The sequence below is a fragment of the Triticum urartu genome, chromosome 1A, assembly GCF_056163025.1.
Source record: "Triticum urartu cultivar PI428250 chromosome 1A, HENAU_Tu73, whole genome shotgun sequence".
In the NCBI taxonomy this organism is placed as follows: Eukaryota; Viridiplantae; Streptophyta; class Magnoliopsida; order Poales; family Poaceae; genus Triticum; species Triticum urartu.
In genome coordinates this window covers 96,118,257-96,129,733 of record NC_141873.1, presented here as the reverse complement: position 1 = coordinate 96,129,733, position 11,477 = coordinate 96,118,257, and the positions used below count along the sequence as shown (strand labels likewise).

General features: G+C 42.0%; 1 long non-coding RNA gene across 1 annotated transcript; it reads left to right on the top strand.

The window, feature by feature from the left end:
* Positions 1-3,131: 3,131 nt before the first annotated feature.
* LOC125532728 (uncharacterized) lies at positions 3,132-5,873 on the top strand. The gene is made up of 4 exons (XR_015599222.1): positions 3,132-3,393; positions 4,523-4,653; positions 4,877-4,999; positions 5,441-5,873. It is a non-coding gene; the product is annotated as an uncharacterized LOC125532728 (long non-coding RNA).
* The last annotated feature ends 5,604 nt before the right edge of the window (positions 5,874-11,477 follow it).

The window sequence follows — 11,477 nt, the reverse complement described above, 5'->3', positions numbered from 1 at the left end:
AAAGTTTCTGTTTTTTACAGCAAGTTTAACAAGACTTTTCCCAAGTCTTCCCAACGGTTCTACTTGGCACAAACACTAATTAAACACAAAAAACACAACCAAAACAGAGGCTAGATAAATTATTTATTACTAAACAGGAGCAAAAAGCAAGGAATAAAAATAAAATTGGGTTGCCTCCCAACAAGCATTATCGTTTAACGTCCCTAGCTAGGCATAACAAGCAAGGATAGATCTAGGTATTGCCATCTTTGGTAGGCAATCCATAAGTGGCTCTCATAATAGATTCATAAGGTAATTTAATTTTCTTTTTAGGAAAGTGTTTCATGCCTTTCCTCAATGGAAATTGGAATCTAATATTTCCTTCCTTCATATCAATAATTGCACCAATCATTCTAAGGAAAGGTCTACCAAAAATAATAGGACATGAAGGATTGCAATCTATGTCAAGAACAATAAAATCTACGGGCATATAATTCCTATTTGCAACAATAAGAACATCATTAATTCTTCCCATAGGTTTCTTAATAGTGAAATCCGCAAGGTGCAAGTTTAGAGAGAAATTATCAAAATCACGTAAACCTAACAAATCACATAAAATTTTTGGAATCGTGGAAACACTAGCATAAAGTTTTCTAGGGATAGAAACTTCCAATTCAAGTTTTTCTTCATAAGATTGCATCAAGGCATCAATGATATGTTTAGTAAACGCTTTATTTTGGCTGTAAGCGTGAGGAGAATTTAGCACGGATTGTAACAAGGAAATACAATCAATCAAAGAGCAATTTTCATAGTTAAATTCCTTGAAATCCATAATAGTGGGTTTAGCAACATCTAGGGTTTTAATTCCATCAATCCCACTTTTATCAATTTTAGCATCAAGATCAACAAATTCTGAATTCTTGGAACGCCTTCTAGGTAAAGGTGGATCATATTCAGTCCCATCATTATCAAGATTCATATTGCAAAACAAAGATTTAAAAGGGGACACATCAATATCTTCATCTTTATTTTCATAGGAACTAGGAGAACACGCTCTTATAAAGACATCTTTCTTAGCACGCATCCTAGCGGTTCTTTTTTTGCACTCATCAATGGAAATTCTCATGGCTTTGAGAGACTCATTGATACCATGCTTAGGTGGAATAGATCTAAGTTTTAAAGAATCAACATCAAGAGAAATTCTATCAATGTTCCTAGCCAAATCATTAATCTTAAGCAATTTTTCTTCAATCAAAGCATTAAAATTCTTTTGCAAAGTAATAAATTCTTTAATATTAGATTCAAAATCAGAGGGCATCTTATTATAATTTTCATAAGAATTGTTGTAGGAATTACCGTAATTATTAGAGGGATTACTAGGATAAGGCCTAGGATTAAAATTTCCTATATACGCGTTGTTACCAAAATTGTTCCTACCAACAAAATTCACATCCATAGATTCATTATTATTCTCAATCAAAGTAGACAATGGCATATCATTAGGATCAGAAGAAACACTTTTACTAGTAAATAATTTCATAAGTTCATCCATCTTTCCACTCAAGACATTAATTTCTTCTATCGCATGCACCTTTTTATTAGTGGATCTTTCAGTATGCCATTGAGAATAATTAATCATAATATTATCTAGGAGTTTAGTAGCTTCTCCTAAATTGATTTCCATAAAAGTTCCTCCCGCGGCCCATTCTAAAAGATTTCTAGAAGCAAAATTCAATCCGGCATAAAAGTTTTGTATAATCATCCATAAATTTAAACCATGAGTAAAGCAATTACGTATCATTAGTTTCATTCTCTCCCAAGCTTGTGCAACATGTTGATGATCAAGTTGCTTAAAATTCATAATATCGTTTCTAAGAGAGCTGATCTTAGCGCAAGGGAAATACTTAGAGATAAATGCATCTTTGCACTTGTTTCATGAATCAATACTATTTTTAGGCAAAGACGAAAACCAAGTTTTAGCACGATCTTTAAGCGAAAAAGGAAATAGCTTCAATTTAACAATAACATTATCCACATCTTTCTTCTTTTGCATATCACACAAAGCAACGAAGCTATTTAGATGGGTAGCGACATCTTCACTAGGAAGGTCGGAAAACGGATTTTTCAAAACAATATTCAGCAAAACAGTATTAATTTCACAAGATTCAGCATCGGTAAGAGGAGCAATCGGAGTGCTAATAAATTCATTATTGTTGGTATTGGTGAAGTCACACAATTTAGTATTATCTTGAGCCATCATGACAAGCAAACAAACTAACACGCAAGCAAACAAAAAGCAAGCGGGCAAAAAGAGGCAAATAGAGAAAGAGAGGGAGGATAGAGAGAGAGGGCGAATAAAACGGTAAGGGTGAAGTGGGGGAGAGGAAAACGAGAGGCAAATGGCAAATAATGTAATGCATGAGATAAGGGTATGTGATGTGTACTTGATATGTTGACTTTTGCGTAGACCTGACCTGGCAACGGCGCCAGAAATCCTTCTTGCTACTTCTTGAGCACTGCGTTGGTTTTCCTCGAAGAGGAAGGGATGATGCAGCAAAGTAGCGTAAGTATTTCCCTCAGTTTTAGAGAACCAAGGTATCAATCCAGTAGAAGGCACTACTAGAAAAACCCCTATAGATAGACATTTAGTAGTAGCGTGAGTTTTTTGGCCCGCGCTACTGCTATTTAGTAGTAGCGCGGCAGAAAAAACACGCTACTGGTATGACTTAGTAGTAGCGCGGGCATAAAAAACCTGCGCTGCTACTAAATGATTTCCACCCGCCCCCTCATCAGATAATAGTAATAGCGTGGGGTATAAAACCTGCGCTACTGCTATATGAATAGTTGTAGCGCAGGTGAGGCTGGTCACAATGGGCAAGAACATAAGCTAGTAATTTACACGCTTCCTTAGACTATGTTACTACTTCCATAGTGGGTAGGAACATCTATGTAGTGTCATGCAACAATGTATTTATTAAGTTATAGACTCATTATTTTTTGAAATGTGTGATGTTCCGGTAACTTAACTAGTTACCACAAGCACATTTTTCTTTATTAAATATGTGCCACATAAGCAAAGTTGTATTGGAGTATGTGATGTTACTCCTAAATTGATCAGCGTAAGACACACCGCGCTGCTACTATGCCACCAACCGTCCACTCCACGTACTCCCACGCCACCCACCCCGAGCCAGATCTAGATCGAGACCCCCTGCACCAGCGGCCTCCCGTCCCCCCTTCCTCAACCTCCTCTCCTGCGCTGTCCACCGGAGGCCCCCGCACACACGGGAAACTGCTGCTCGGCGTCTCCAGCAGCCAAGGCCGGGTTCCCGGCCTCTGCGCGGCGTCGTCTCTTCCTTCCCCGTCGCCATCTGTCACCGTCGTCGTCGCGGTCCGGCCCTCCGCGCCGCAGCGGTAAGCACGCAAGCACGCACGCCGCTGCTCCCCTGCCTCTCTCCCCGTCCATCTCCGTCGATTCCCTTTGTCGGCGTCGGCGGGGAGTCGGCCTAGTGGACTGCGGTTCCCGCTTTGGTGGGTGGGGTCACAACTGATTTGGCCTGACGGTGGCGAGCGCCGATCGATTGATTGCAAGCCCCTGATGATGTGCTCGCTCCGCTGTGTCATCTAAAGATTACTAGTTTTGTTCATGATCTGTTCAGTGTTATTTTATTACTGCATTGGTAGGGATCTAGTGCACTGCCACCTAGTTTATTTTTTGCATAGTGCGTTGATCCCAGGCTCGCTGATGCGTAGGAGCAATTCATGTGGTTCTACAGATCGTCACCGATAATGCGGGGTGAAGAGGAAAAGGCTCATGAAACCCAGTAAATTTCTTGCTGGTTTAGTGCGCTTGTGTTCATCTTGTCGATTATATTAGGAGAAAACGCCCTTCCATGCTTCTTGTACTGATTCTGATTCTTAGGTTTTTACTTGTTGCTTTTCTAGGCATGTGTGTGTTCGTGTAGATTCACACAAAGAAATACCTGCCACGTGCAGGTTGGTTGTGGGGTTCGTTTGCTATTTTTCTTAGTGCTTCCATGTGCAAGAGAGGTAGTAGCTCTCTACCTTCAACAGAGTAGCCACATGGTTGACTACCAACCTTATACTTATGTTGTTGCTTGTTGGCCTGCTCCTTATAGTTGTCATGCTTGTGGTCGATTCAGCCGGGGATCAACAACGCCGTCGTCGCCGGTGGCATGGATACCATGTCCAATGCCCCCAAATACGCTGCAACAGCAAGGTTCCTACTAACTTAAGAAGAATGGCTCTGTAACTGTCGGCAGCTCTTCTAGTATAAAGTTTGTTGTTTACGTATTCTGACTAGTCGTTTACTATCTCTGTAGATAGTTTCTTAGATGGAAACCACACAGAGTAGTTAGTGTACAGCCAGAGTCCTGTATGATATCTCAATCTTGAGTAAAGCATTTGAATTTAAGCTAGTAGATATTGAGCTCTGTGATTGAAGTGTCTCTGTTGAATACATCTAATCTGAAAAAATTTCACATTTGCTTCTCTGATAAGTAAGGTCTGTTTTCATTTACAGATAGAAGATAGCAACGGAGTGGTAAGGTTTGTGCAGAGATCTTCTCCTCCGTCGTCGTCTGCGACAAAGCTACTGGGTGCATCCGTCCATCTTCAGATCTGAGTGAAGAGGGCATCCGTCCATCTCAAAAGGTTTAATTTTTGTACCAGCTAATTAACTTGTCTTTTCATCAGTTCCTCCTTGAGTAATTGGAAAGGGAATTATATTAGACTGCTAGCTGATTCTTGGTGAAAATTGCTTTGCCTGTATGTATGTATGTAGAGAGTCTTGTAGCAATTATTCTTAGAGTAAACCAAAGCAGTATTCGATGATATATTGTGAGTCACTGAAAATGTATACTGTTTTTTTCTTCAGGATATGGATGACTATCTGAAAGTATGCAGGTTTCTTTCCAAACTTAACAACGGGATACTAGGTGAAAGAAATGCTGCCTACAAGGAGAGGTTGAGCAGCCTAGAGAATTTAGTACTGATCATGGTAAGGTTGACAAAGCCTGAAATCTCATTTTGATCCACGTTCAAAGATTACATGGTAGCATATATACTTGAAATTGGCATGGAATATCGAAATTCAAAATAGACTTCGCCTATTCCCTGTTTTGAAAAGCAGTGGGAATTGATTTTCTGAATTCCTTGGTTGTCTATTTCCCTATCCATGTAACAATAAATGTAGAACAGAATGTTAACCGTCAAATATTTCAAGCATATATAGCTCAAATACACAAGTATTAATTTCTTGTATACACCAAAACAACAAGATAGCATGAACACGTATAGCTAGGGTATGCATTTAGTAGGTGTCTTTCCGTTTCGAAGATTCATAATAGACTAAAAGAGACTGATAAATGAAGAAAATGCCCTACTGGGTCTGCACAAGTACCCGAACTAACAAGTTTTCACTTTCCCGACGTGGGCGCAGGGGTGATCGACGTGGACTACCGCGACCTGGTGGGCATCGTGCTCTTCAACCACTCGGAGACGGACTTCGCTGTGAAGCCCGGCGACCGCGTCAGAGATGATTGTCCAGGTGATTGCGGCGCCGGAGGTCGCCGAGGTGGAGGACCTTGACGCCACCGTACGGAGTCGTCGAGGTGGAGTACCTTGACGCCACTGTCTGGAGGTTGCCCAGCTGAAGGACCTCGACGCCTTGGTAGATACATCTAGAGAAGTGGTCTACTTAGGTTGGTGGTGGAACGCTAGGGAAGGTACCTACCTTTCGGTGATGTTTGTGTGCGTCTGAAGTATAAATGGGATCTCGTGATCTCTTTGAATTGAGATGTTCAATGTTGTATCCATGAACGCTGCAAGTGCTAAGTAAGAATGTAAGTGTTAAAATGGTTCTGTGACCTTCATTTATTTTGCCATGGATGTGTCCTGATTTGTATCCATGAATATTGCATCTAAATTTTATTTTTTGGATTTCTAATTACTTAGCAGTAGCGCGGGGGAAGAATCATATTCCTAGTACTTAGGAATAGTAGTAGCGTGGGTTAGGAATAGTAGTAGCGTGGGTTGCACGCGCTACTATTAACTTTTTAGCGGTAGCGCGGGGTAAAAAACATGCTACTGCTAAAATTTAGCTGTAGCGCGCTACTGCTATACAAAAAACCTACGTTACTGGTAGCGTTTTCCTAATAGTGAGGCTATGCGCGAGTCCCTCGTACTTGCACAAAATAAATAAATCCTCGCAACCAACGCGAATAGGGGTTGTCAATCCCTACACGTCCACTTATGAGAGTGAGATTTGATAGATATGATACGATAATATTTTTGGTATTTTTGTGATAAAGATGCAAATTAAATTAAAGGCAAAGTAAAAAGTAAAGGAAATAACTAACTAGTAGGAGATTAATATGATAAAGATAGACCCGGGGGTCATAGTTTCACTAGTGGCTTCTCTCGAGAGCATAAGTATTCTACGGTGGGTGAACAAATTACTGTTGAGCAATTGACGGAATTGAGCATAGTTATGAGAATATTTAGGTATGATCATGTATATAGGCATCACGTCCGAGACAAGTAGACCGACTCCTGCCTGCATCTACTACGATTACTCCATTCATCGACCGCTATCCAGCATGCATCTAGAGTATTAAGTTAAAAACAGAGTAACGCCTTAAGCAAGATGACATGATGTAGAGGGATAGACTCATGCAATATGATAAAAACCCCATCTTGTTATCCTTGATGGCAACAATACAATACGTACCTTGCTGCCCCTACTATCACTGGCAAAGGATACCGCAAGATTGAACCCAAAGCTAAGCACTTCTCCCATTGCAAGAAAGATCAATCTAGTAGGCCAAACCAAACTAATAATTCGAAGAGACTTGCAAAGATAACCAATCATACATAAAAGAATTCAGAGAAGATTCAAATATTGTTCATAGATAGACTTGATCATAAACCCACAATTCATCGGTCTCAACAAACACACCGCAAAAAGAAGATTATATCTAATAGTTCTCCACAAGAGAGGGGGAGAACATTGTTTTGAGATCCAAAAATAAAGAAGAAGCCATCTAGCTAATAACTATGGACCCGTAGGTCTGAGATAAACTACTCACACTTCATCGGAGGGGCTATGGTGTTGATGTAGAAGCCCTCCGTGATCGATGCCCCCTCCAGCGAAGCTCCGGAACAGGCCCCAGGATGGGATCTCGTGGATACATAAAGTTACGGTGGTGGAATTAGGGTTTTGGCTCCGTCTCTGATCGTTTGGGGGTACGTAGGTATATATAGGAGGAAGGAGTACGTCGGTGGAGCAATAGGGGGCCCACGAGGGTGGAGGGCGCGCCTGGTGGGGGTAGGCGCGCCCCCCTACCTCGTGGCCTCCTCTTTCGTGTCTTGACGTAGGGTCCAAGTCTCCCGGGTCTTGTTTGTTGAGAAAATCACGTTCCCGAAGGTTTCATTCCGTTTGGACTCCGTTTGATATTCCTTTTCTTCGAAACCCTAAAATAGACAAAAAACAGCAATTCTGGACTGGACCTCCGGTTAATAGGTTAGTCCCAAAAATAATATAAAAATGGATAATAAAGCCCAATAATGTCCGAAACAGTAGATAATATAGCATGGAGCAATTAAAAATTATAGATACGTTGGAGATGTATCAAACCTGCAATACAACATAATTAACTTTAGCACGAGGACCTATGAAGTTCTAGTAATTTGCATTTGGTACATGACACACATACCTGACACCAGGAACTAGCATTAAAATTTATTTTTAGATTTAGACTATCGTAGAGTCTTCTCATTTCAAATCAACAAGATAGGAAAGAGTGAAATACCTTGGTGCAGATTGACAATGACAACGCAGATTTGTTGCCACAAATACTTGAGCCAACTTGCTCTGTGGAGAGTCATCTGCCTATTGCCTTACATATCTTTCAAGTAGCAAAATTGCATCAATGGCAATGCAGCTCTGAGAATTTCAGGTTCAAGATAAATGGCGGATCCAAACAACTTCCTTGTCTACAAAAGAGGCAAATATATTTATAGCTCACCGAAGGGAAAGCATATAAAGTAAATCATGAGAGATGTCATTTGCAGAAAGCTTACCCTGATTGCGACTAACTTCAGATCCACTGCACATTGGTCCATAATCTGCATTGCTTCATGTGAAGTGAATAATGCATCTTTGCATTATGAAGTGCTTGATAAGCACAAACCTAGGGAGAGCCTCCTAGCGCAATAGCGAGTGCGTTCTGTTTCCACTCAAGCAACCTAGGTTTGAATCTTCCCACCTATCTAACAATGGAAGTTAAGGGAGGGAACTCCCCCCTTAGCCACGTTTTGAAAGCACGAACCAAACCTGAGAATATATTGTGTTAGGATCAATTAACAAAGCAACAAATGATCATAACATATACACATCTATGGCATAGAGAAGAAGAATTGAACTTTGTTGTGGACAGCAATGAGGAAATAAAAGTAACCATAAAATCTAGTATGAAGGCAAGAAAAATTGAAAACATATTTGTAAAATTACCTTAGCTGTTCATAATGGAGATCTTCCGAATTGCTCAGATACACTGCCTTGGACTGGGGGCGACTTGGTTTTCTGAATATGTTCCCTGAACCAACGGAAGGGAAAGCCAAACTAAATAAAGATAACTCCTACCATTTGGGGTTGTCTTCTTTTATTTTGGTTCCGTAGTTGGACCTTGATTGTACTCTGGATGATGTATGTTTAACTTGTTACTTGTGTGAAGTGGCGATTGTAAGCCAACTCTTTATCCCTTTCTTATTCAGTACATGGGATTGTGTGAAGATTACCCCTCTTGCGACAAAACCACCATGCGGTTATGCCTCTAAGTCGTGCCTCGACACGTGGGAGATATAGCCGCATCGTGGGTGTAACACAACCCGACGTGTTAAAGGGGTTGTCAATCCCTTTCTGGTAACGATGACAGAAAATTGTAGTAGATTGAAATAATAGATCACAAATAAAATAAAGTGCAACAAAGTATTTTTGTATTTTTGGTTTAATAGATCTGAATAAAAATGCAAAGGAAAAGTAGATCGCAAGCAAATATACGAGGAAGAAGACCCGGGGGCCGTAGGTTTCACTAGTGGCTTCTCTCGAGAAAGATAGCAAACGGTGGGTAAACAAATTACTGTTGGGCAATTGATAGAACCTCAAATAATTATGACGATATCCAGGCAATAATCATTACATAGGCATCACGTCCAAGATTAGTAGACCGACTCCTGCCTGCATCAACTACTATTACTTCACACATCGACCGCTATCCAGCATGCACCTAGTGTATTAAGTTCATGAAAAAACGGAGTAATGCAATAAGGACGATGACATGATGTAGAAAAGATCCATTTATCTATTGCGTAGATATAGACCCCATCTTTTTATCCTTAGTAGCAACGATACATACGTGTTGGTTCCCTTTTCTGTCACTGGGATCAAGCACCGTAAGGTCAAACCCACTACCGGGCACCTCTTCCCATTGCAAGATAAATAGATCAAGTTGGCCTGACAAAACCCAAATATCGGAGAAGAAATACAAGGCTATAAGAGATCATGCATATAAGAGATCAAAGAAACTCAAATAACTTTCATGGATATAAGAAGATATGATTGATCATAAACTCAAAGTTCATCAGATCCAACAAACAAATCGCAAAAAGAGTTACATCATATGGATCTCCAAGCGACCATTGTATTGAGGATCAAGAGAGAGACATGAAGCCATCTTGCTACTAACTACGGACCCGAAGGTCTACAAAGAACTACTCATGCATCATCGGAGAGGTACCAATGGAGGTGGTGAACCCCATCCGAGATGGTGTCTAGATTGGATCTGGTGGTTCTGGACTCTGCGGCGGCTAGATGAATATTTCTTCGACTCCCCTAGGGTTTTGGGAATATTTGGGTATTTATATGGCAAAGAGGCGGTCTGGGGGGCACCTGAGGTGGGAACAACCCACCAAGGCGTGCTGAGCCTCCTGGCACGCCCTGGTGGGTTGTCCCCTCCTCGGGACTCCCCCAGGTGCAACCAGTGTTGGGGAACGCAGTAATATCAAAAAAAATTACTACGCACATGCAAGATCATGGTGATGCATAGCAACGAGAGGGGAGAGTATCGTCTACGTACCCTCGTAGACCGTAAGCGGAAGCGTTATGACAACGTGGTTGATGTAGTCGTACATCTTCACTATCGACCGATCTAGCACCGAAGGTACGGCACCTCCGTGATCTGCACACGTTCGGCTCGGTGACGTCCCGCGAACTCACGATCGAGTAGAGCTTCGAGGGAGAGTTTCGTCAGCACGACGGCGTGATGACGGTGATGATGTTGCTACCGGAACAGGGCTTCGCCTAAGCAGCGCTGCGATATTACCGAGGTGGATTATGATGGAGGGGGGCACCACACACGGCTAAGAGATCAATGATCAACTTGTGTGTCTATGGGGTGCCCCTCTCCCCCGTATATAAAGGAGTGGAGGAGGGGAGGGGTCGGCCCTCTCTATGGCGCGCCCTAGGAGAGTCCTACTCCCACCGGGAGTAGGATTCCCCCTTTCCATGTAGTAGGAGTAGGAGAGAAGGAAGGAGAGGAGAGGAGAAAGGAAAGGGGGGCGGCCCCATCCCAATTCGGATTGGTCTAGGGGGGCGCCTCACACCTTTTCCTTCCCTCTCATCTTTTCCACTAAGGCCCAATAAGGCCCATATACTCCCCTGGGGGTTCCGGTAACCTCCCGGTACTCCGAAAAATGCCCAAACTCATCCGGAACCATTCCGATGTCCAAACATAGGCTTCCAATATATCGATCTTTATGTATCGACCATTTCGAGACTCCTCGTCATGGCTGTGATCAAATACGGGACTCCGAACTACCTTTGGTACATCAAAACACATAAACTCGTAATACAAATCATCACAGAACGTTAAGCGTGCAGACCCTACGGGTTCGAGAACGATGTAGACATGACCGAGACTCACCTCCGGTCAATAACCAATAGCGGAACCTGGATGCTCATATTGGTTCCTACATATTCTACGAAGATCTTTATCGGTCAAACCGCATAACAACATACGTTGTTCCCTTTCTCATCGGTATGTTACTTGCCCGAGATCCGATCGTCGGTATCTCAATACCTAGTTCAATCTCTTTATCAGCAAGTCTCTTTACTCGTTCCGTAATGCATCATCCCACAACTAACTCATTAGTCGCATTGCTTGCAAGGCTTATAGTGATGTGCATGATCGAGAGGGCCCAGAGATACCTGTCTGACAATCGGAGTGACAAATCCTAATCTCCATCTATGCCAACTCAACAAACACCATCGGAGACACCTGTAGAGCACCTTTATAATCACCCAGTTACGTTTTGACGTCTGGTAGCACACAAAGTGTTCCTCCGGTATTCGGGAGTTGCATGATCTCATAGTCATAGGAACATGTATAAGTTATGGATCGTGCTAAGCTAACGGATGG